Source organism: Anabrus simplex, chromosome 1, assembly GCF_040414725.1.
Source record: "Anabrus simplex isolate iqAnaSimp1 chromosome 1, ASM4041472v1, whole genome shotgun sequence".
NCBI classification, from domain to species: domain Eukaryota; kingdom Metazoa; phylum Arthropoda; class Insecta; order Orthoptera; family Tettigoniidae; genus Anabrus; species Anabrus simplex.
Genome location: NC_090265.1, coordinates 1,027,283,716 through 1,027,304,521, shown reverse-complemented (window position 1 = coordinate 1,027,304,521; position 20,806 = coordinate 1,027,283,716).

The window sequence follows — 20,806 nt, the reverse complement described above, 5'->3', positions numbered from 1 at the left end:
TATCTAGTTAGGTTAAGCCTGCACTTTTGGCCATGGCGTAGGGAAGGGCAACCGGTTAGGTTAACGCCTGGTCAGCGTAAGGTTAAGCCTGCACTTTTAAGCGGTTAGTCCGGGTATCGAACTTAAATTTTGTTAACTTAAGCTTACACGCTTTTGTGGTTAGCCTGGGAGGTTAGGTTCAGCTTTGAGGCCCCCAAAGATGCTTCCCAAATGTTACGCTCCCTACGAATGAAGTACATGTATTAAGCCCTACACTATCTCCCTAGTCCCATTAGTACAATGTGCAGCAGCCATCTTGTTCCAAGTTCAGCTCTGAACAGTCAAAGTCACCTTACGTCATTACGCCCTTATGAATAAAGCATACATATTAAGCCTTATAGCCACCACCTTGTTCCGAGTTCAGCTCCAAGTCCGGGAAGGATAATTGAGGTTGACGCGTAGTCAGCGAAAGAATAATCCTTCACTATCAGCCAGGTTTAGAGAAGGGCAACCAGTTAGGTTAACGCCTAATCAGCGTAAGGTTAAGCTTCCACACTTACGCGGTTAGCCCGGGTGTTGAATTTTGAGTCTTTTAGGTTAAAGCTTGTACACTTAGGCTTCGAACTAGGGTCTGTACGGTTAACACCCTTAGGCTTGGGGTCGGACTCGATGTCTGCAAGGTTAAGCCGGGACACGTAGCCAGCCTGAGGTCATGTGAGGTTAAGAACGCACTTTTAGCCAACCGCCCTACTTTTGAAGTAAGGTCACACGAGGTTAAATATGCATTCTTTGTCTGCACATTCCATAGGATGGAAGCCTCTCCTAGGGGCCTGATGTGGAGGCAGTAGCAGAAACCCGTGTATTTTATACTACTGCTACCGGCCCTTGTACTGCTCAAGGTCCAAATGGTAAGATCAACAGAGAAGGTCTCGCGGCGAATATAGAAAGGCCACTCACTAACGCTAAAAAGCAAAGGAGTTACTGGGAAACCCAGAAAGCGGTGCGCTGAGAAGCGAGCACGAGCGCAGTGCAACTGACTGACTACCTCTGCTATGGTCGAACGACCTTGAGGATGCAGTGCCGCTGGACTTTTATAATTTGTCTTGAACACTAGTAAACATATATTTTGAAAAGCTAGCTGTTGCTTGACGTTATCACACAAAAAAAGAAATCCGCAGACATATCAGCGACACGGCTCAATAATTTTGTTTAACTAGTGCTTTGACATCCCGTTAACACATACATTTTCGGCGGCGCTGGTGTGGCAAAGAGATGATTCATGGTCGTACTTTAAGGTCCCTGTTGGGAGTATGGGGATCCACAGGAAACCATCTTCAGTGCCTCCGACGGTATATCTCGAATTCACCAAGGGGCTGAGTAGCTCAGACGGTAGAGCTTGGACTTCTGAGCATAAGTTGGCGGGTTCGATCCCAACTCAGTAGTTGAAGGTATTCACATACGGCAGTGTCGTGTCGGCAGACTTACTGGCAAGTAAACAAACTCTCACTTGACAACATTCCGGCACTCGGCGTACATAAATCGTAAATATAGGTAGTGGAACGTAAAAACCAAATTATTCGACTTCACCATCTCCCGTATGGCTCACACGACCTGTTCCGCAAAACCAACCCGCTCAGTGATAGCAGACTCTATTTTCTTAGACTTCATTTCAAGACCAAAATCGACTTCTTAAGCTCACAGCCACATACAATATTTCGAATTGGCTTTGCGTTGCAACAAATCTATTATATAATGCTAACAGGTTGCTTGAGTAATCATGTTTGCTTCTTGTCAGGACGTCTAGATTATGTTTCCTTGCAATTCAGTCGGTAGGAAATAAACTTGACTACTAATCCCGGTCAAGTTTTATATTCATATCGTTGTAGTTACATTACCTTTTTGTTCGCTATATCTAGAAATCCTTTTGTTTTGATGGGAGCACTTGAACAAGGAAGGGCCGTAAACTGTAATTTCTAACTCTAGACGTGTGCAACAAGCCGGTAAGCGAATGAAGTGGAGTGTATGGTGTCAGGAGTCCTGATTGGTTCAGTGAAGGGAGTGCACGTTATTTTCCAGATAAGGAGTAGCTCTGTGTGGGAAGCTTGAGGGATCAATAAGCAAGATTCATGTCCATAACGGTCAAGAGATTGTTTTCCTGAGCCGTTATACTTCAGCTTACGGCCTTCTGTAGCAGATGTGGTAGGGAACCGAAGGCCACTACACGGACCGTTCAGCGAAGGAGTCAGATTATTATTATTATTATTATTATTATTATTATTATTATTATTATTATTATTATTATTATTATTATTATTATTATCGAGCAAGTGGATGCGCGGTTAGGGTCACGTAAGTAAAAGCTTGCATTCGGGGGATAGTGGGCTCGAACCCCACTGTTGACAGCCCTGAATATGGCATTCCGTGGTTTCCCATTTTCACACCTTCAGACCACGGTCGCTTCCTTCCCACTACTACCCCTTTCCCATCCAATCGTCTCCATAAAGACCTATCTGTGTCCGTGAATGGAAAGCAAATTGTAAATATAGGTAATTATTAATTTTATAGGCAAAATCTATGGACCACAATTGACAGTCTTTACTTATGTTTTGCTGTCTCTCCCTTCACTTTTTGCTGGTATACTTTCATTGGTTCTCCAAAAACACGTGGTTTGCCACAACGGCGGTGGTTCGAATCTCGGCTTTGGAAACTTTGGACAGCATTTGAGACTAGAGGGTTCTATCAAATTCTTACTTAAAGTCTGGTCAAATTTTGAATTTGTAATATGAACAATATTTCTGGAATGATTCCTTACTCTTGTATCCACAAATGTGAGCACCATTAAGAAAGAAACGAGCAACCGCTGAAAGGATCGTAATGCAATTGCCTGCGGAAGAAGGTGCGGTCCCTATGAGAGAGCTGAGGTCCTAAATTCGCCGCTGGAGGGACATGGGTACAGACCACGTAACGACAGAGCCAACACGCGCATCCGTTGATCGACCAATGCAGCCAATCGTGCCGACAACAGTGAAATGGAGGCTTCAAAAGATGAGCAAAGAGGTGTAGAGCGTTTCCTGACAGCAGAAGGAGCGAGGGGAACGAAAATTAATCGAAAAATGGCACAAGTGTACGGAGAAGGGCGGATGTCGTTGGCCGATGATGCACGGTCTGGAACGCCACACCGCATCACCGATGACATTGTCCAGCAGGTGGATGCCCTCATTATGTAAGATCGGCGAGTTACGCTAGCAGGCATTGCCGCAGAGGTCGGGAGGGTCGGAAGTTTTAACACCATCATTAAGGACAGATTGAAATTTCGCTTAAAGTGCCTCACAGTATTCAACCAGCACAGAAAGCGTGTCGAATGGACCTCTCTCTTGACCATCTGATGCGCTATGCCAAGGAAGGGGATGAATTCGTATCAAGAATGGTTGCTGGAGACGAGACATGGTATCATCACTTCGAACACGAGTCATAACAAAGAAGTCTCCAGTGGAAGCATGCAGCATAGCTGCGACCCAAAAAATCTAAGGTGAGCTAAAGAAGGCTTTTACCTCGGACGACAACGATAAGCAGTACGTTCGGAACTGGTTCAAAACGCAGCCCCACGAATTTTATGAGACGGCCATTCACCGCCTTGTGTCGCAGTGGGACAAGTGCCTCAACAGTGCTGGGCAATACTTTTGAAATAACGGTACAGGTTTTCATGTTATAGCCTCCGGCTCGTTTCTTTTTGAATGGCCCTTATATCTATACAACTCTGAAGACCGAGCAACAATTCAAACACAAAACTTAGCTGAACTTTCAGAAGGAAATGTGTAAGAGAAATATAAATAATTTTAACTGTAATTTGAATAAAGTTTATTGTATTTTCTCCATCAGTGGAGGTTACCTAAATTGATTCAGATTACAGTAAAACAGTTTAAGATATTTTAAATAAAGAATATACCGAGCTCGATAGCTGCAGTCGCTTAAGTGCGGGCAGTATCCAGTATTTGGGAGATAGTAGTTTCGAACCCCACTGTCGGCAGCCCTGAAAATGGTTTTCCGTGGTTTCACATTTTCACACCAGGAAAATGCTGGGGCTGTACCTTAATTAAGGCCACGGCCGCTTCCTTCCCACTCCTAGCCCTTTCCTGTCCCATCGCCGCCGTAAGACCTATCTGTGTCGGTGCGACGTAAAACAACTAGCAAAAAAAAAAAAAAAAAAGAAAAGAATAATAGAGCAGTTAAACTAAAAGTAACAAGCTTAAGATAGCACTAATAATGAATTATATTAATGAAATTCGTCCGCCTCTGTGGTGTAGTGGTTAGTGTGATTAGCTGCTACCCTCGGAGGCCTGGGTTCGATTCCCAGCTCTGCCACGAAATTTGAAAAGTGGTACGAGGGCTGGAACGGGGTCCACTCAGCCTCAGGAGGTCAACTGAGTAGAGGTGGCTTCGATTCCCACCTCAGCCATCCGGGAAGTGGTTTTCCGTGGTTTCCCCACTTCTCCCCCAGGCAAATGCTGGGATGGTACCTAACTTAAGGCCACGGCCGCTTCCTTGCCTCTTCTTTGCCTATCCCTTCCAATCTTCCCATCCCCTCACAAGGCCCCTGTTCAGCATAGCAGGTGAGGCCACCTGGGCGAGGTATTGGTCATCCTCCCCAGTTGTAACCCCCGACCCGGAGTCTGAAGCTCCAGGACACTGCCCTTGAGGCGGTAGAGGTGGGATCCCTCGCTGAGTCCGAGGGAAAAGCCGACCCTGGAGGGTAAGCAGATTAAGAAAGAAAGATTAATGAAATCCATTACCATATATTAAATTTAATAAAGTTTATTTTCATTTCGTTAACGCTCTGTCCATCAATGAAATTACAATTTTGTTTATAGACTCATATTTTGTTCTTATCTCATGCTAGCTCCAGGACCCGACGTTACCCGGGTATATTTTTGAATGTTTACTTTTAGGGTCGGCCCCGTGGTGTAGGGGTAGCGTGCCTGCCTCTTACCCGGAGGCCCCTGGTTCAATTCCCGGCCAGGTCAGGGATTTCTACCTGGACCTGAGGGTTGGTTCGAGGTCCACTCAGCCTACGTGATTACAATTGAGGAGCTATCTGACGGTGGGATAGCGGCCCCGGTCTAGAAAGCCAAGAATAACGGCCGAGAGGATTCGTCGTGCTGACCACACGATACCTCGTAATCTGCAGGCCTTTGGGTTGAGCAGCGGTCGCTTGGTAGGCCAAGGCCCTTCAAGGACTGTAGTGCCATGGGGTTTGGCTTGGTTTTACTTTTAGGATTTGTATTCCCTGTCAATTGTGTTTGAAGTGATTTTTTGTAGATTTCTTTATTCTGACGTTAATTGGTATTCTACGAACTATTTTGTAGTTTTAGAGTTATTGTTGTGTGTTTGATTTTAAGTTTTAGTTTTAGGTTATTTTGCGTTAAACTTTGTAGTTGTGATAGCCCAAGCAGTTGATCCTTATAAAAAAATAATAAACGTACGTTATAACTGGACTGATCAGCGGTTTTCTTGCAGGTCATCTACCATTTAAATTAGCAGCTGCTGAACGGCGTTTTGTAGTGGGTATATGAAGATCTAGTCCATCGTGCTGTTGTAAACAATTCCTGATTGCCCATGCAGTTTTCTTTGGATCGGCAACGGACTGATTCCGAATTATTCGATCCTATCGTATGGTTGTCTTTCGAGACCGACCCGATTTGAATTTGTTGTGTACTCTTCCTTCATGTTGTTGACATGGATTCCACACACTGACCACACTCCCTAGCAACACTAGATTGTGATTTCACTTCTTTGAAGGAACTTAAGGCAGCCTATCTTAGATCTACTGAATATTCCTTCTGTTTTGGCATGTTCACAACAAACTTTGGAAAGAAAAAAATAGTAAAAATACGTATAATAATTTATTTAATGCGCACAATGTCAAAGAATTAAATTTACATCAATCTTCATTACAAAATTTTACGAGTGATCCCAATCGTTGTTTGTAACTCGATACAGGGTACCTAATACAGTGTGTGCCACATCTCTAGCAAACGCAGTTCGATCTCGTTCATGATAATGATGTATGTTACATAATTTATCATTTTTTAACCCATGAACGGAGAACTTGTCATTAGGTGCCGCAGATCATGTCCACCTTGAACCCACTCACGATTTATCATGGTATGGAGTAGAAATATTCTCAGATGTCGGCTTTCTTCGAACGTAGGTCTCCAATCAGGTGTACATACGATGTTGTGGCTGCGAGTAACGACTGTATGTTTAGCTCCTCCACATGAAATTCCTCTCTGGATAACACGTACACAAGCTGGGAAGGGGAATACTTGGAGAGTTATAGTGCACGTTTCAAGTAGTTTGCCATCAACTTCTCGATCTTTTCTAGTTGCCTCAGACTCAAAGGTTCCTAAATGTTTTTCAAGCCATATTTTGCTATAGGACTAATTTTTAGGTGAAATAGTTTCATGGCTGTTTCTAAAGATAAGTTTCTCAAATTCTTAATGTCAGACATTGCTTTGATGGATGCATTTAGACGGTCCGTGAGATGGAGGGTGAATACATTACCTTGGTTTTGAAAAATTACACCCAAGTATTTAAAACATTTTACGGACTTAAGTTCTTGGTCTCAAAAGAAAAGAAAAGGATTCCATGTGGTCCCGCTCTTCTAAATGCCATGGAAACAGTATTTGTACATTCAGCTTCAGCTCATTTCTATTTGCTCAACCTTCTGTTTGATTGAATGATTCCTGAGGTTCGTTCTCTGACGTTGATGCTAAGACCATTATCAGCGCACATTATTAGCTTGACATTTTTTTGGTTTACTGAATCTTCTATGTCTATAACCCAACGTAAATTGTATCTCTAATGATGCTAATTAAACGTACCTGTAACTTGGGCATGCTGCCATTCTAACATGCAGGACGACTCAGTTGAGAGTCCTGCTCCGCTGTGACTATATGCAAACAGTGTTGACAGCAGAAAATACCTAGTTACAAAATACTATTGTGTGCTACTGTAGAGTAATATAATTACAACGCAATCACTCAGAAATTCATTTAAAATATTCCAAGTAGCGTAGCACAATAACAGTTACACGGCAATTACATACAGATTCACATATACTTTTGTTATTTCCAATGCCTTAACATTACGATTTACAGTAAATTGACCGGTACGATCTCTGACTTACTTAGCCGTTAAGTATATGGAGCAATTGACCACGATGGACCGAGCACTTAAAATGTAGAAAAAACAACAACAACAGCAAGACAACAAACTAAGTGCAGTGTGCTTGAAGTACTTATCTATTACATTATCGACTTATAGCAGCACAGAAGCGGGGGTTGATTGTGGCAGCATTTGGTTAATGAAGCCATCAATTTTCGATGATAACACTCATATTTAAGTGGGTATAATAAGTTTTCTCTCTGACCCAAGGCTGCAATAAAGCAGACAGTGAATTTTAAATATTACTCTAATTAATTCCCTTTTTCCTCGCTGATTATTATCTCTTGGCTCATCCCTTGTGTTTACTGATCAAAAATAATTTAGTGGTTCAATTATAGCGTCCAAGTTCATTAAATGGTCTTTCCACATTCAGTATCCTGCATCTAAATCAAAACGCGTGTATTCGGCATAAAGTGGTATAATAATATGGTCATTCCGATTAACGCTGTTGGATATTTGCTATCTTACTGTGCTCAAGGCCTTTACATGTGTGTCACTAGAATTACAGTAGGCCTATTACCATGTTAAAGAAACGCTTTTCAAGGGCCAGTCTGATGATTCTTAAGACCAAGAACAGTTCAACGGGCGTTCACCATTATTATTATTATTATTATTATTATTATTATTATTATTATTATTATTATTATTATTATTATTATTATTATTATTTACAAGTTGCTTTACGTCGCACCGACACAGATAGATCTTATGGCGAGGATGGGACAGGAAAGGGTTAGGAGTGGGAAGGAAGCGGCCGTGGCTTTGACTAAGGTACAGCCCAAGCATTTGCCTGGTGTGAAAATGGGAAACCACGGAAAACCATCTTCAGAGCTGCCGACAGTGGGGTTCGAACCTACTGTCTCCCGAATACTGAACACTGGCAGCACTTAAGCGACTGCAGCTATTATTATTATTATTATTGTTATTATTATTATTATTATTATTATTATTATTATTATTATTATTGTTATATATTTACGGTATAACATTTGCTAGGCTTTTCCGGGAATGGAAATTGTGGGAAAACGGCTGAATTGATTTCAATGAGCGACCCCTGACTTCAAAGTGCAGAAACTGAAGATCTTAAAAAAAAGTGTTTTCATTGGGTACCGATTTCGCTGCAACATTTTATTTTCTTGAAATAGACCTAAGAAGTGCTTTATGTTTGTGAGGTAGTGGTTCAAAACCTACCGTTAGCAGCCCTGAAGATGGTTTTCCTTGGTTTTACATTTTAATACCAGGAAAATGCTGGTGCTGTGTCCACGGCCTTCCTTCCCAATCCCAATCCTTTCTTATCTCTGCATCGCCCAAAACCTTCAGTGTGTTAGTGTGACGTTAAACCAGTATCAAAAAGAAAGATCATCTATATATATTAAATAAGAGTTTTGTCTGTACATCGCTCAGAATTTGAAACGAAGGGTATTTTTTTATCGGTCATCTCCATAGTAACAAAGAAATGCACTTTTTACTTTTCCGTAATTTCTGTCTGTCTGTCTGTCTACCTGCATCACTAGAAAACGGCTAAAGATAATTTAATGAAAATCGGTATGCAAAGTCGGGAAATAAGTCGCTGCAATCTAGGCTGTAAATAATTTTATTCACGCTGATAGCAATGGTAGTTCAGGGGAAGGCTTAAAATTTAATTTTCAAATATTTATGTTGTTATTGGTCCTATCTTAAAGCAAATTGGTATGCGAAATCCAGAAATAAGTCACTATCATCTAGGCTACAAATAATGTTATTCACGCTGAAGGAAAGGGTAGTTTAGGGGAAGGCCAAAAATTTAATTCTTAAATATTTACGTTATTAGTGGTCCTATCTCAATGAAAATTGGTATGCATAGTCGGAGAATGAGCCATTACAATCTAGGCTATGAATCATTTTATTCACGCTGAGTGAAATAGTAATTATGGGGAAGGCCTAAAATAGGATTCTCAAATATTTATATTATTAGTGGTCGTATCGATAAATACTACATAACCAAAGTTATATAGAAATAAATTTACGACCATTTTTATCGTACCGGCTATCACAACACAGATATTCATGAATTTCTAATTTTGTTGCTAAGTCCATATCAACGCCGAGCCACGAGAAAATGCGTAAAGAGTAAGAAACAACAGTCTAAGCTATAAGCAAATGTATTCGCCCTGGATAAAATTGTAGTTTTGGAGAAGGCGCCTAAAATGTAATTTTTAAATACCTATGTTATTGGTCCTATCGAAAAGTATTACATAACAAAAGTTATAGAGAATACAATTTCCGATCATTTATGTTTTATTCAGTTTTACCGTACCGACTATGGTAAGAGTGGTGTTTCAGAGTCGGAAGGAAACTAAATGTGAAGGCCTATAATATCGAAAGAGCATAACATTGATCAACAATTACATTGACCATTGTTTGTTGTGATGTTCTTTGTCTCTCATGCTGCCTCTCAACTCCGATAGATGGTATTACTGCTGCGTACCGAGTATAACAGTCTGACTGAATATTGGCGGGAAATAGCTAGCGAGTTAGAAAACTTTCTTCTTTAGCGTGCCATTCCTCTGGTTCATCCATTTTCTGATAAAGCTGGTACGTAACACACTGGTTCATCATAGTATGGCAGCTATTCGATCCCTACTCTGACGCGCTGTTTTGAATAAGCAGTGTGCATACTTAAGGCAGAGCCTCACTTAGTAGCAGTAGTAGTAGTAGTATGACCTGGTCTAGAATAACAATTTAGCCCTATTCCAAATTATAGTGCCACATTTCACTAAATAACTTAAAATTCAACCCTGGAAAGAGCGTTTCCTAAGAAAAGCTTCTTCCTCTTCACTTTTATTAAATTCTACATTCATTTTATTCCGAATTAGCAGTGAAGAGGTGGTTTCTCCTCTGGCTTGGAAAAAATTGCCTCCAAGTCAGATATATTTTTCCGCCGCCAGTGTAGTGAATTAAGATTTTCCGACTCATCGGGTACTCCTAGGAAACAGATTAGTAAAAGGGCATAGTTTTTGCCCTGAGAGTCCCAAGTATTCGAAACCCCCCCCCCCCTGAAAAAGAGACAAAGTTTGTTCACGGATCACGGCTGTCTGCGGCTTTGATAATTTCAGCTCTGGTACTTTGGACTGTTAGATCGGCAGCGTAGTCCGATTCGTTAAAAGTGAAAAATGTGTGCATTTTCATTTGATCGAGTATTTCATATGAAAGAATTGCATTTAATCGCGCCATTCCTATTGACGTAATTGTAATGACGTATGTTCATTTCAGTTGGGAAAACCACTAAGGCAGTCTTTCTGAGGATGTAAAAATGCAGGTGGAAAGTGAGTGTCTACCATTATAATGAAAACTCCCCAATCTGATTGTGACTGATGGTAGGCAAGCGGCCCTACCATTACAATGAAAATTCCCTAACTCAGTCTTCATATGAGAAAAGACGTTTGGTGATTTCCCCGTCGTGTTTCTAGGGTAGTTTAATACAATACAATAGCGTACAATACAGTTTAATACAATCTTGCTCACAACGCGTACACTACCTAACCTAGAATTCTGTACAGAATGTAAAATTCCGTAGCGAAGCACGGGTACATCAGCTAGTATATATATATATATATATATATATACAGTGGCGGTCAAAATAATAGAGCCACCTCTATTGACGAGATTAAGAACTAGGATATCTATTAGTTCGCAAAATCTCCACGAGTGCCGTGTTGTCAGTCCCTTTTAGACAATATCAGGAAAGACGTCGCTGCTGTCTGTAGTCGTGCGAAAGGAAGCGTTTGAGCTAGACGTTCGAAAAGAGGCATAAAGGTAAGAATCTTATGGGTCAAAATAATAGAGCCGTTTTACAGAAGTCCCGTTCAAATTGATTTTTTGCAGTTGTTTTGGGGGCTAGCGATATTATTTGTCAACAAACCTCCACTCAATATTATTTTGTATGTAAACTGACGTTTGGTTTTGTTTACATTCTTCTAGATGGGCAGAGCAGAGCATACAAGTGATGATGGTCGTATAGTAATGCTCCGGATGTTCAAAAGTGGGATATCCATGAATCAAACAGCCAAAAATTTACACGTTTCGCGAAAACGAGTCCAGAACGCCATTAGACTGACAAAATAAACAAAGCCGCAGGTGGGGAACAGGGGGCGACCTCGTGTAACTACTCCTCGCGTAGACAGACTCATCACTAGGGAAGTAAAGAAACCCATTTTTGTCACCACCACGACTGAAAGCCATTTTGTTTAGCGACAAAAATGATGTTCAACCATCAACTTCAACGTTTCAAAGACGACTGAGATCCGCAAAATTGAATGGGAGCATTGCGAGACAGGAGCCACATGTTTCAAAAGCTAATGTTCGGAAAAGGTTGGCCTTCGCCAGAAGAAATGAACACAAACCCAATATTTGGTGGAGGAACATCCTTTGGTCCGATGAATCCAAGTATAATAGGTTTGCCTCAGACGGAAAAGTCTATGTGCGCCGCCCACCAAACCAGGAATTTTATCCCAAGTACACTTTAAAAACTGTGAAATACGGTGGCGGAAGTGTTACGGTATGGGGATGTTTTTCATGGTATGGCCTTGGTCCAATACACCGTATCAACGGCATAATGAACGCAGAAATGTACAACAACATCTTAGCAAATGTGATGCTCCCTTATGCTGAAGAGGAAATGCCGCTGAAATGGAAATTTCAGCACGATAACGATCCAAAGCATACTGCAAGGATCATAAGGCAGTTTTTTCAATATCACCATATCGAAGTATTAGAGTGGCCACCTCAATCCCCTGACGCATCATCCATCGAGAACTTATGGGAGATCGTAGACAAGAGAATTGACCGCTCAAAAGCTACGTCTTTAGATAAACTTTGGGAAGAAATCCAGAGAGCCTTGTATGCGATCAGCAGCGACGAATGCAGGCGTTTAGTCGACTCTATGGGTACGAGGTGCAGGGAAATCCTCAAAAATAAGGGTTACCCCACGAAGTACTAATGTACTCCTATGCAAAAACGACTGTTCCTGTAAATTTCATAAGACTTAGATCAAGTACAATATATTTGTGTCAATTGGCTCTATTTTTTTGACCCTGTGGTCTGGTATTATTTTGAATATTATTGATTAGTTTCAGTTGTGTTATCTATATAACCGACTGTGGTACAATGTGACTCTGTTGTAATGGTTCCTGTACAACGTAAAATTTTGTTTCCATCATAGTACAAACATGTCTAGTAATAAATTTGCACTTTATTCTAAACCTTTGCCAGGTGGCTCTATTATTTTGACCACCACTGTATATATAAGACATAGTTATCATCCCATTCAATCTCATATTATTTTCTAAGGACGACTACTGGCAGATACGTGGTGCCTCGATATGCCATAATGGAACACGACACGCTTTCTGTTCGCTAGTTCCTTCGTCATTCACACACTCGGCTTTACGGTGCAGTGCACACGTCAGTCGATAGCTTTCAACAGGTAATCTTTGGCAAGATCTCTGGAATTTAGATACTGAATCACTATCTCTGACACTGACTGGCAAGGAATTCTAAGGTCTGGAATCGGTCACAATAAAGGAATTGTTATATGTAGATGAATGATGAAGATGAATAGCAAGGATAGGGCTAGCGCGGATGTTACAGTTATGACAAGAAAGGGAAGATGAAATTAAGTGGAAATGTACTGAGGCGAGTTGATATGTAGGAGTTTGTGTATTTATACAAGAATGTGATATTTACGTCTTTTGTTAGGTTTCAGCCAGTGAAGTTCTTGTTAGTAAGGAGTTATATGCACATCATAGCTTAAGTTAAAAATGAATTTTGGCTAACAATTCAAAGCACACTGCAGTTTCATCGTTTGTTCCTTAGTTGCGTGAACAAGGATTATGCCATATTAGTCGAGGATAGGAAGAATTAAAATCTGACGTCGGACGTCCGGTGGTAAGACCTTTATGTTTCTTTTCAATGGATAAAGAGAAGCAAAACTCTTCTGACATACATTTTTGGCATGTTGCGTCCAATTTATAGTTTCAGTCATAGTACGCCAAGGTTTTTCACTGTTGTACTGTAAGGAATGATCTAATCGTTTATTAGCAGAGGTGGAATACTAGTATTATTGATCATGCGTAGGAGTTTCCGAGAGCCGACAATGATTGCTTGTGTTTTGATGGAATTATAAGAAGCACGTATTCGCTTAGTTGTTTCAAGTCAGCATTTATGTTTTGCACTGCATTTGATAAATCGCTTATTCTTCAGTTACTATATATTTGAAAATCATCTGCATATGATTCTAGTGAAGATAGGATGTCATTGATAAACAACGAAAGGCTTAATGGCCCCAATACACTACCCTGCAGGGTGCCTACTTTTCCAGGGTCGCCATTCTCAACTGCTGTCATGAATTATTGAAATTAAATAAAACCATAATTTCTTTCCTATCGCTATCTTTCGAACTGGAAGAATTTTTGGGGACTACTTTATTATAAAAATGTTAAAATTCATGCTTTCTCTCACTTCAGGAAACTGGGAATGATTATTCCGATACATTCTATGTATGTGTATGTGTTAGAATAACAAGTTTTACCGAGCGAGTTGGCCGTGTGGTTGGGGGCGCCCAGCTATGAGCTTGCATTCGGGATATAGTGGGTTCGAACCCCACTGTCGGCAGGTCTGAAGATGGCTTTCCGTGGTTTCCCATTTTCACACCAGGCAAATGCTTGGGCTCTGCCTTATTTAAGGCCACGGTCACTTCATTCACACTCCTATCCCATCGTTGCCATAAGACCTACGCCTATCTGTGTCGGTGCGACGTAAAGCAACTTGTAAAAAACAAAATCATAAAACAAGTTTTACACCATAATTAGATCACAAACATAGTATGTCATCTGCTATATGCCTACTCTTGTTTTTATATCGACTGTGAAATAAATCTTTTAGAGAAAGTAAAGCGACCGAAAGGTAGTAGGGAAGAACAGACCTAGATTCACCTGACAGTAAATCATTGTTCCTATTGCCGTTGGGAACATAGCGATAAAAATGTGTGTTTCACTTGAAGAACAGGTTGTGTGTAAAGTATTTTCGTGTTGCATTATTCAGAAGACAAACACCTTATTTAGCTAAACAACTTTCTCAGATTCTCTATCTATTGTTTGTAGCACGATTATCACTGGTGTAGAACTAGTAGCTTATTTACTAGAACGCCTATTGATGAGTGTAAATCGTACTTGCGATAAAAGAAGACAAAAACGGAAAACCACCTTCATTCTCTCACGTTAGGACCTTATTCTCTACCGCGTGGGTGGTGGTGGCAGAATTTATCCACGTTAGCCCCTGTCTGTCTTAAGAGGTGACTAAAAGAGAGCCCTAGAGTGTGCCGTTTCACAGTTCTTCATAAGAGCTGTAGGAACAAAGATGGAGTCTCTGCGATCAAAATCTATATATATATAAAGTAACTTGTCCTGACTGACTGACTGATTCATCATCGCCGAGCCAAAACTACTTGACATAAAGAAATGAAATTTTGAGGATACATTCATAATAAGATGTAGGTGCTCGCTAAGAGAGGATTTTTGGATATTCCGTCTCTAAGGGGGTGAAAAAGGGGGTGAAATTTTAAAATGAGTGTATCTATATCTCAACTCTTTAAAGGTTTACAGATGTAAAAATTGGTATTCAGAATCTCCTTTAAAAATAAGGAAACACGTATTTTTTTATTTTAAGAAAATGCCAATGGGAGGGGTGAAAAAGGGTGAAATATTGGTTGAATGCCTTTAATGAGGATACCGGTACTTATATCTCAGAAACTGAACATATTACAGACCTGAAAATTGGTACTTTTGATCTCTTTTAAAAATAAAGAAACACGTATTTTTTTATTTTTGGAAAATCCAATTAATGGGAGGGTGAAATGGGGGGTGAATTTTAAAATTAGTGTATCTATATCTCAAAACTTTGAAAGTTTACAGATGTAAAAATTGGTCTTTAGCATATCCTTTAAAAATAAGGAAACACGTATTATTTTGTTTTCGGAAAATCCCAATAGGAAAGGTGGAAAAGGGTGAAAAAGGGGTTGAATGCCTTAAATGAGGCTACTTATATTTCAGAACATGAAGATATTACAGACCTGAAAATTGGCGTTTGAGATCTCCTTTAAAAATAAAGAAACAAGTATTTTTTGGTTTTTGGAATATCCAATTAATAGGGGGTGAAAAGGGGGTGAATTTTTAAAATGAGTATATCTATATAGCAAAACTTCTAAAGTTTATAGATGTAACAATTTGTTCTTAGAATCTCCTTTAAAAATAAAGAAACATGTATTTTTTGTTTTCGGAAATGCCACTTGGGTGGAGGGGGTAGTTAATAATGACTGAAAATGGTATTGACTTCTTTTAATTAGGCCACTGATATCTCAAAAATGGAGATGTTACAGACGTGAAATGTGATATTTGGAATCTGCTTTAAAAGTAAAGAAACACGTATTCTCGGAAAATCCAATGAGGGGGGGGGGGGGGGTTAAAGAATAGAAAAATTAATTGACTTATTTGTATGAGAATACATAAGCTAATAAAAACTAAAATTGTTACAGACGTGAAAATTGGTATTTGGATCTCCTTTTAAAACAAAGGAAAACGCGTTTTTGGGGGGAAACCATCTTGGGGTGTGTGGGGGGGGGGAGTGAAAAGGAATTGAATTCCTTTCGTGAGGTCACATAAATCTAAAACTGAAGAAGTTAGAGTCGTGATATTTGGTATTTAGAAGACTCTTTACTATTAAAGAAACAAGTATTTTTTGCCGGAAAATTCACGTAGGGGGGAGGGGGAGGAGTTTGAAAGGAAGTGAAAAAAGTTAATTATTTTTATGGGTATACTTATATCTCAAAACTGAACGTAATAGACGTGACCACATTGGTGTTTGGAATCTCCTTTAAACATAAAGAAGCACGCCATCTTTTCATTCTTTTTTTTGGGGGGGGGGGGTAAATAAACTTAACGGCGGTGGGGTGTAAAAGGAGGGGAGACCAATTGATTTTACTGTTCGCAATGTACTTACAAGGAGCCTCCGTTGCTCAGGCAGCAGCGCGCCGGCCTCTCACAGCTGGGTTCCGTGGTTTAAATCCCGGTCACTCCATGTGACATTCGTGCTGGACAAAAATGAGGCGGGACAGATTTTTCTCCGGATACTCCGGTTTTCAATGTCATCATTCACTCCAGCAACACTGTCCAATATCAGTTCATTTCATTTGTCATTTATTAATCATTGCCCCAGAGAAGTGCGACAGGCTTCGGCAGCCGGAACAATTCCTATTGTCGCCGCTAGACGGGTGCTTTATTCATTCCATTCCTGACCCTGTCGAATGACTGGAAACAGGCTGTAGATTTTCGATGTACTTATTCTGATCATAAACCGATCATTTCTAACCTTTCCTGGGTTCATTTTCAAGAACCATCTTTTCCTTCGGAGAACGTTCTTAGATTACAGCAGATTCTGCTGGCATATAAATAAAAATTTAAACTAATTTGAAATAAACGATAGGAAAGAGATTGACCGTCCGTTCACCTCTATAATAAGGTCAATAATGCACGGAAGTATGTCATTCGTATCGCCAGAAATCCCGCACATTTGCCTAAGCGCGACGGTGGTGCTGGTCACATTGTCAACAATGACAATGGCAGCGGATGTAAGTTACCGCCAAGTAGCGGTCCTGCATCTTGCTGTGGCGTCCAGAACATCTATAATAATAATAATAATAATAATAATAATAATAATAATAATAATAATAATAATAATAATAATAATAATAATAATCTATCGGCAGCCCTGAAGATGGTCTTCCGTGGTTTCCCATTTTCACACCAGGCAAATGCTGGGGCTGTACCTTAATTAAGGCCACGGCCGATTCCTTCCAACTCCTAGGCCTTTCCTATCCCATCGTCGCCATAAGACCTATCTGTGTCGGTGCGACGTAAAGCCCTTAGCAAAATAATAATAATAATAATAATAATAATAATAATAATAATAATAATATTAATGTTGTGGAGCGTCGTCAAATGTACGGACCGCGCTGGAAACGGGTCCTGGACTGCTAATGACTAAGAATGCAGTCCAGCCGCGGGTTCATTACCGCCAAGGCATCCAAGACGACACCACGCCGGATCTCCTGAAGGATTTGATCCATATTTAAAATGCTTATAGGAAAAGATGGCAAAGATTTAGGGACCCAACTGACCGGGTAGAATATCTGGACCTAGCCCGGGAAGTACGAAACCGATTGCTGGAAAGAAAGATTGAAAAATGGGAGGAAACTTGCCGTAATCTATTAGAAAACGAGTCAGATCTCGAATTTTGGTGGATTCTCGCAGAAAACGAGTCAGATCGCGAATTTCGGCATTCAACAATAAGCATTCAATTACAAATTTCAGTATAATACCGTAGCGAAGCACGGGTATATTGCTAGTCTATCTATCTATATATATATAAAGTAGCTTGTCCTGACTGACTGATTCATCATCGCCGAGCTTAAACTACTGGACATAAAGAGATGAAATTTTGGGGATATATTCATATTATGACGTAGGTGCTCGCTAAGAGAGGATTTTTTGATATTCCTTCGCTAAGGGGGTGAAAACGGGGGTGAAATTTTAAAATGAGTTGCTCTATATCTCAAAACTTTAAAAGTTTACAGATGTAAAAATTGGTATTTAGAATCTTCTTTAAAAATAAGGAAACACGTATTTTTTTGTTTTCAGAAAATCCCAATAGGAGGGGTGAAAAAGGGTGAAAATGGGGAAAAATGGGTTGCTTGCCTTTAATCTGGATACCGGTACCTATATCTCAGAAACTGAAGATATTACAGACCTGAAAATTGGTACTTTTGACCTCTTTTAAAAATAAAGAAACACGTATTTTTTTGTTTTTGGAAAATCCAATTAATGGGAGGGTGAAAAGGGGGTGAATTTTTAAAATGAGTGAATCTATATCTCCAAACCTTTAAAGTTTGCAGATGTAAAAATTGGTATTTAGAACCTTCATTAAAAATAAAGGAACACGTATTTTTTTGTTTTCGGAAAATCGCAATAGGAGGAGTGAAAAGGGGCTAAAAAAGTGGTTGAATGCCTTCAATGAGGCTACTTATATATCAGAAACTGAAGATATTACAGATCTGAAAATTGGTGTTTGGGATCTCCGTTAAAAATAAAGAAACACGTATTTTTTGTTTCTGGAAAATCCAATTTAGGGGGGGGGGGTGAAAAGGGAGTAATATTTTAAAATGAGTGTATCTACCGCAAAATGTTTAAAGGTTATATATGTGAAAATTGGTATTTAGAATCTCCTTTAAAAATAAATAAAAACACGTATTTTTTCGTTTTTGGAAAATCCAAATATTGGGGGTAAAAAGGGGGAGGGTAAATTTTTTTAAATGAGTGTGTATACATCTTAAAACTTTAAAATTTACAGATGTAAAAATTGGTAGTTAGGATGTCCTCTAAAAATAAAGGAAAACGTATTTTTTGTTTCCTGTAAATCCCAATAGGAGGGGTGTAAAAGGTGAAAAATGGGTTGAATGCCTTTAATGAGGATACATATATCTCAGAAACGAAAGATATTACAGAACTGAAAATTTGTATACGGGATCTCCTTTAAAAATAAAGAAACACGTATTTTTTAGTTTTGGAAAATCCAATTAATGGCGGTTAAACAGGAGTGACAAATTGGGTGAATTTTTGAAAGACTATATCTACAGAATATCTTGGAAACGTTAAATGTTACAGACGTAAAAAGTGGGTGTTTGTAATCTCCTGTAAATCTAAAGAAACATAGGTGATTTGTGTTTGGAAACTCCACTTAAGGGGAACTCAAAAGGGGTGAAATTTTTATATGAGAATTTTTACAGCTTATCTCAAAAAACTTAACATGTTACAGAAGTGAAAAATGTTTTTTATCTCTATTAACCATAAAGAAACGTGTATTTTTAGCTTTCGGAAATACCACTTGGGTGGAGGGGGGGGGGTAAAAGTGACTGAAAATGGTGTTGAATTCTTTTAATTAGGCTACTGATATCTCAAAAATGAAGATGTTACAGACGTGAAATTTGATATTTGCAATCTGCTTTAAAAATAAAGAAACACGTATTCTCGGAAAATCCAATGAAGGGGGGGGGGGGGGTTTGAACGAATTCAAAAAATTAATTGAATTAATTGAATGAGAATACATACATCTAATAAAAACTAAAGTTGTTACAGACGTGAAAATTCGTATTTGGATCTCCTTTAAAAACAAAGAAAAACGCGTTTTGGGGGAAAACCATCTTGGAGGGCGGGAGTGTAAAGGAGTTGAATTCCTTTCATGAGGACACATAAATAAAAAACTGAAGAAGTTAGAGTCGTGAAAATTGGTATTTAGAAGATCCTTTACTATTAAAGAAACAAGTATTTTTTGCGGGAAAATTCACCTAGGGGGGGGGGGAGTAGTGTGAAATGAAGTGAAAAAAGTAAATTATTTTTATGGGGATACTTATATCTCAAAACGGAAGATAATAGACGTGAACATTGATGTTTGAAATCTTCTTTAAACATAAGAAACAAGCCTTCTTTTAATTTTTTTTTGGGGGGGGGGTGCCGGTAAATAAACTTAACGGCGGTGGGGTGTAGAAGGAGGTGAGACCAATTGATTTTACTGTTCTTAATATACTTATAAGGATCCTCGGCAGCGCGCCGGCCTCTCACAGCTGGGTTCCGTGGTTCAAATCCCGTTCACTCCATGTGACATTCGTGCTGGACAAAACGGAGGCGGGACAGGTTTTTCTCCGGAAACTCCGGTTTTCCTGTCATCATCCATTCCAGCAACACATAATAATAATAATAATAATAATAATAATAATAATAATAATAATAATAATAATGTTCCGGACCGTCGTCAAATGTGCGGACCGCGCTGGAAACGGCTCCTGGACGGGTAATGACTAAGAATGCAGTCCGGCCGCGGGTTCAGTGCCTTCTAGGCACCCAATATGACACCACGCCGGATCTCCTGAAGGATTTTATCCATATTAAAAATGATTATAGGAAAAGATGGCAATGATTTACGCACCCAACTGACCGGGAGGAATACCTGAGCCTAGCCCGGGAAGTACGAAATCGATTGCTGGAAAAGAAGATTGAAAAATGGGAGGAAACATGCAGTAATCTAATAGAAAACGAGTCAGATCGGGAATTTTGGTGGGTTCTCGCAGAAAACGAGTCAGACCGCAAATTTCGGCGGATTATATATCTAAAACAATAAGCATTCAATTATAAATTTCAGTATAATACCGTAGCGAAGCACGGGTATCTTGCTAGTGTCAAATAAAATGCATTTAACGTCAGTACGGGCCGAAATGTAAGTCCTTTCGTCGGTCGATTACGGAAATAACCGCGCATAGAAGGCGCTGAAAAAAAATGACAAATGGACATTATTTAAAACCATTATTCAAGAAAAATGTGCTCATCACTTATTATATAATCTGAACTCGAAGCTGTAAGAAGACTCAAGACTAGATTGAAAGGGATTATCCAGCGGAGCTAAAGATTATAAGTTGGAAACGAAAGATAATTCGCGACTACACGCCAATCAGCTGATATCA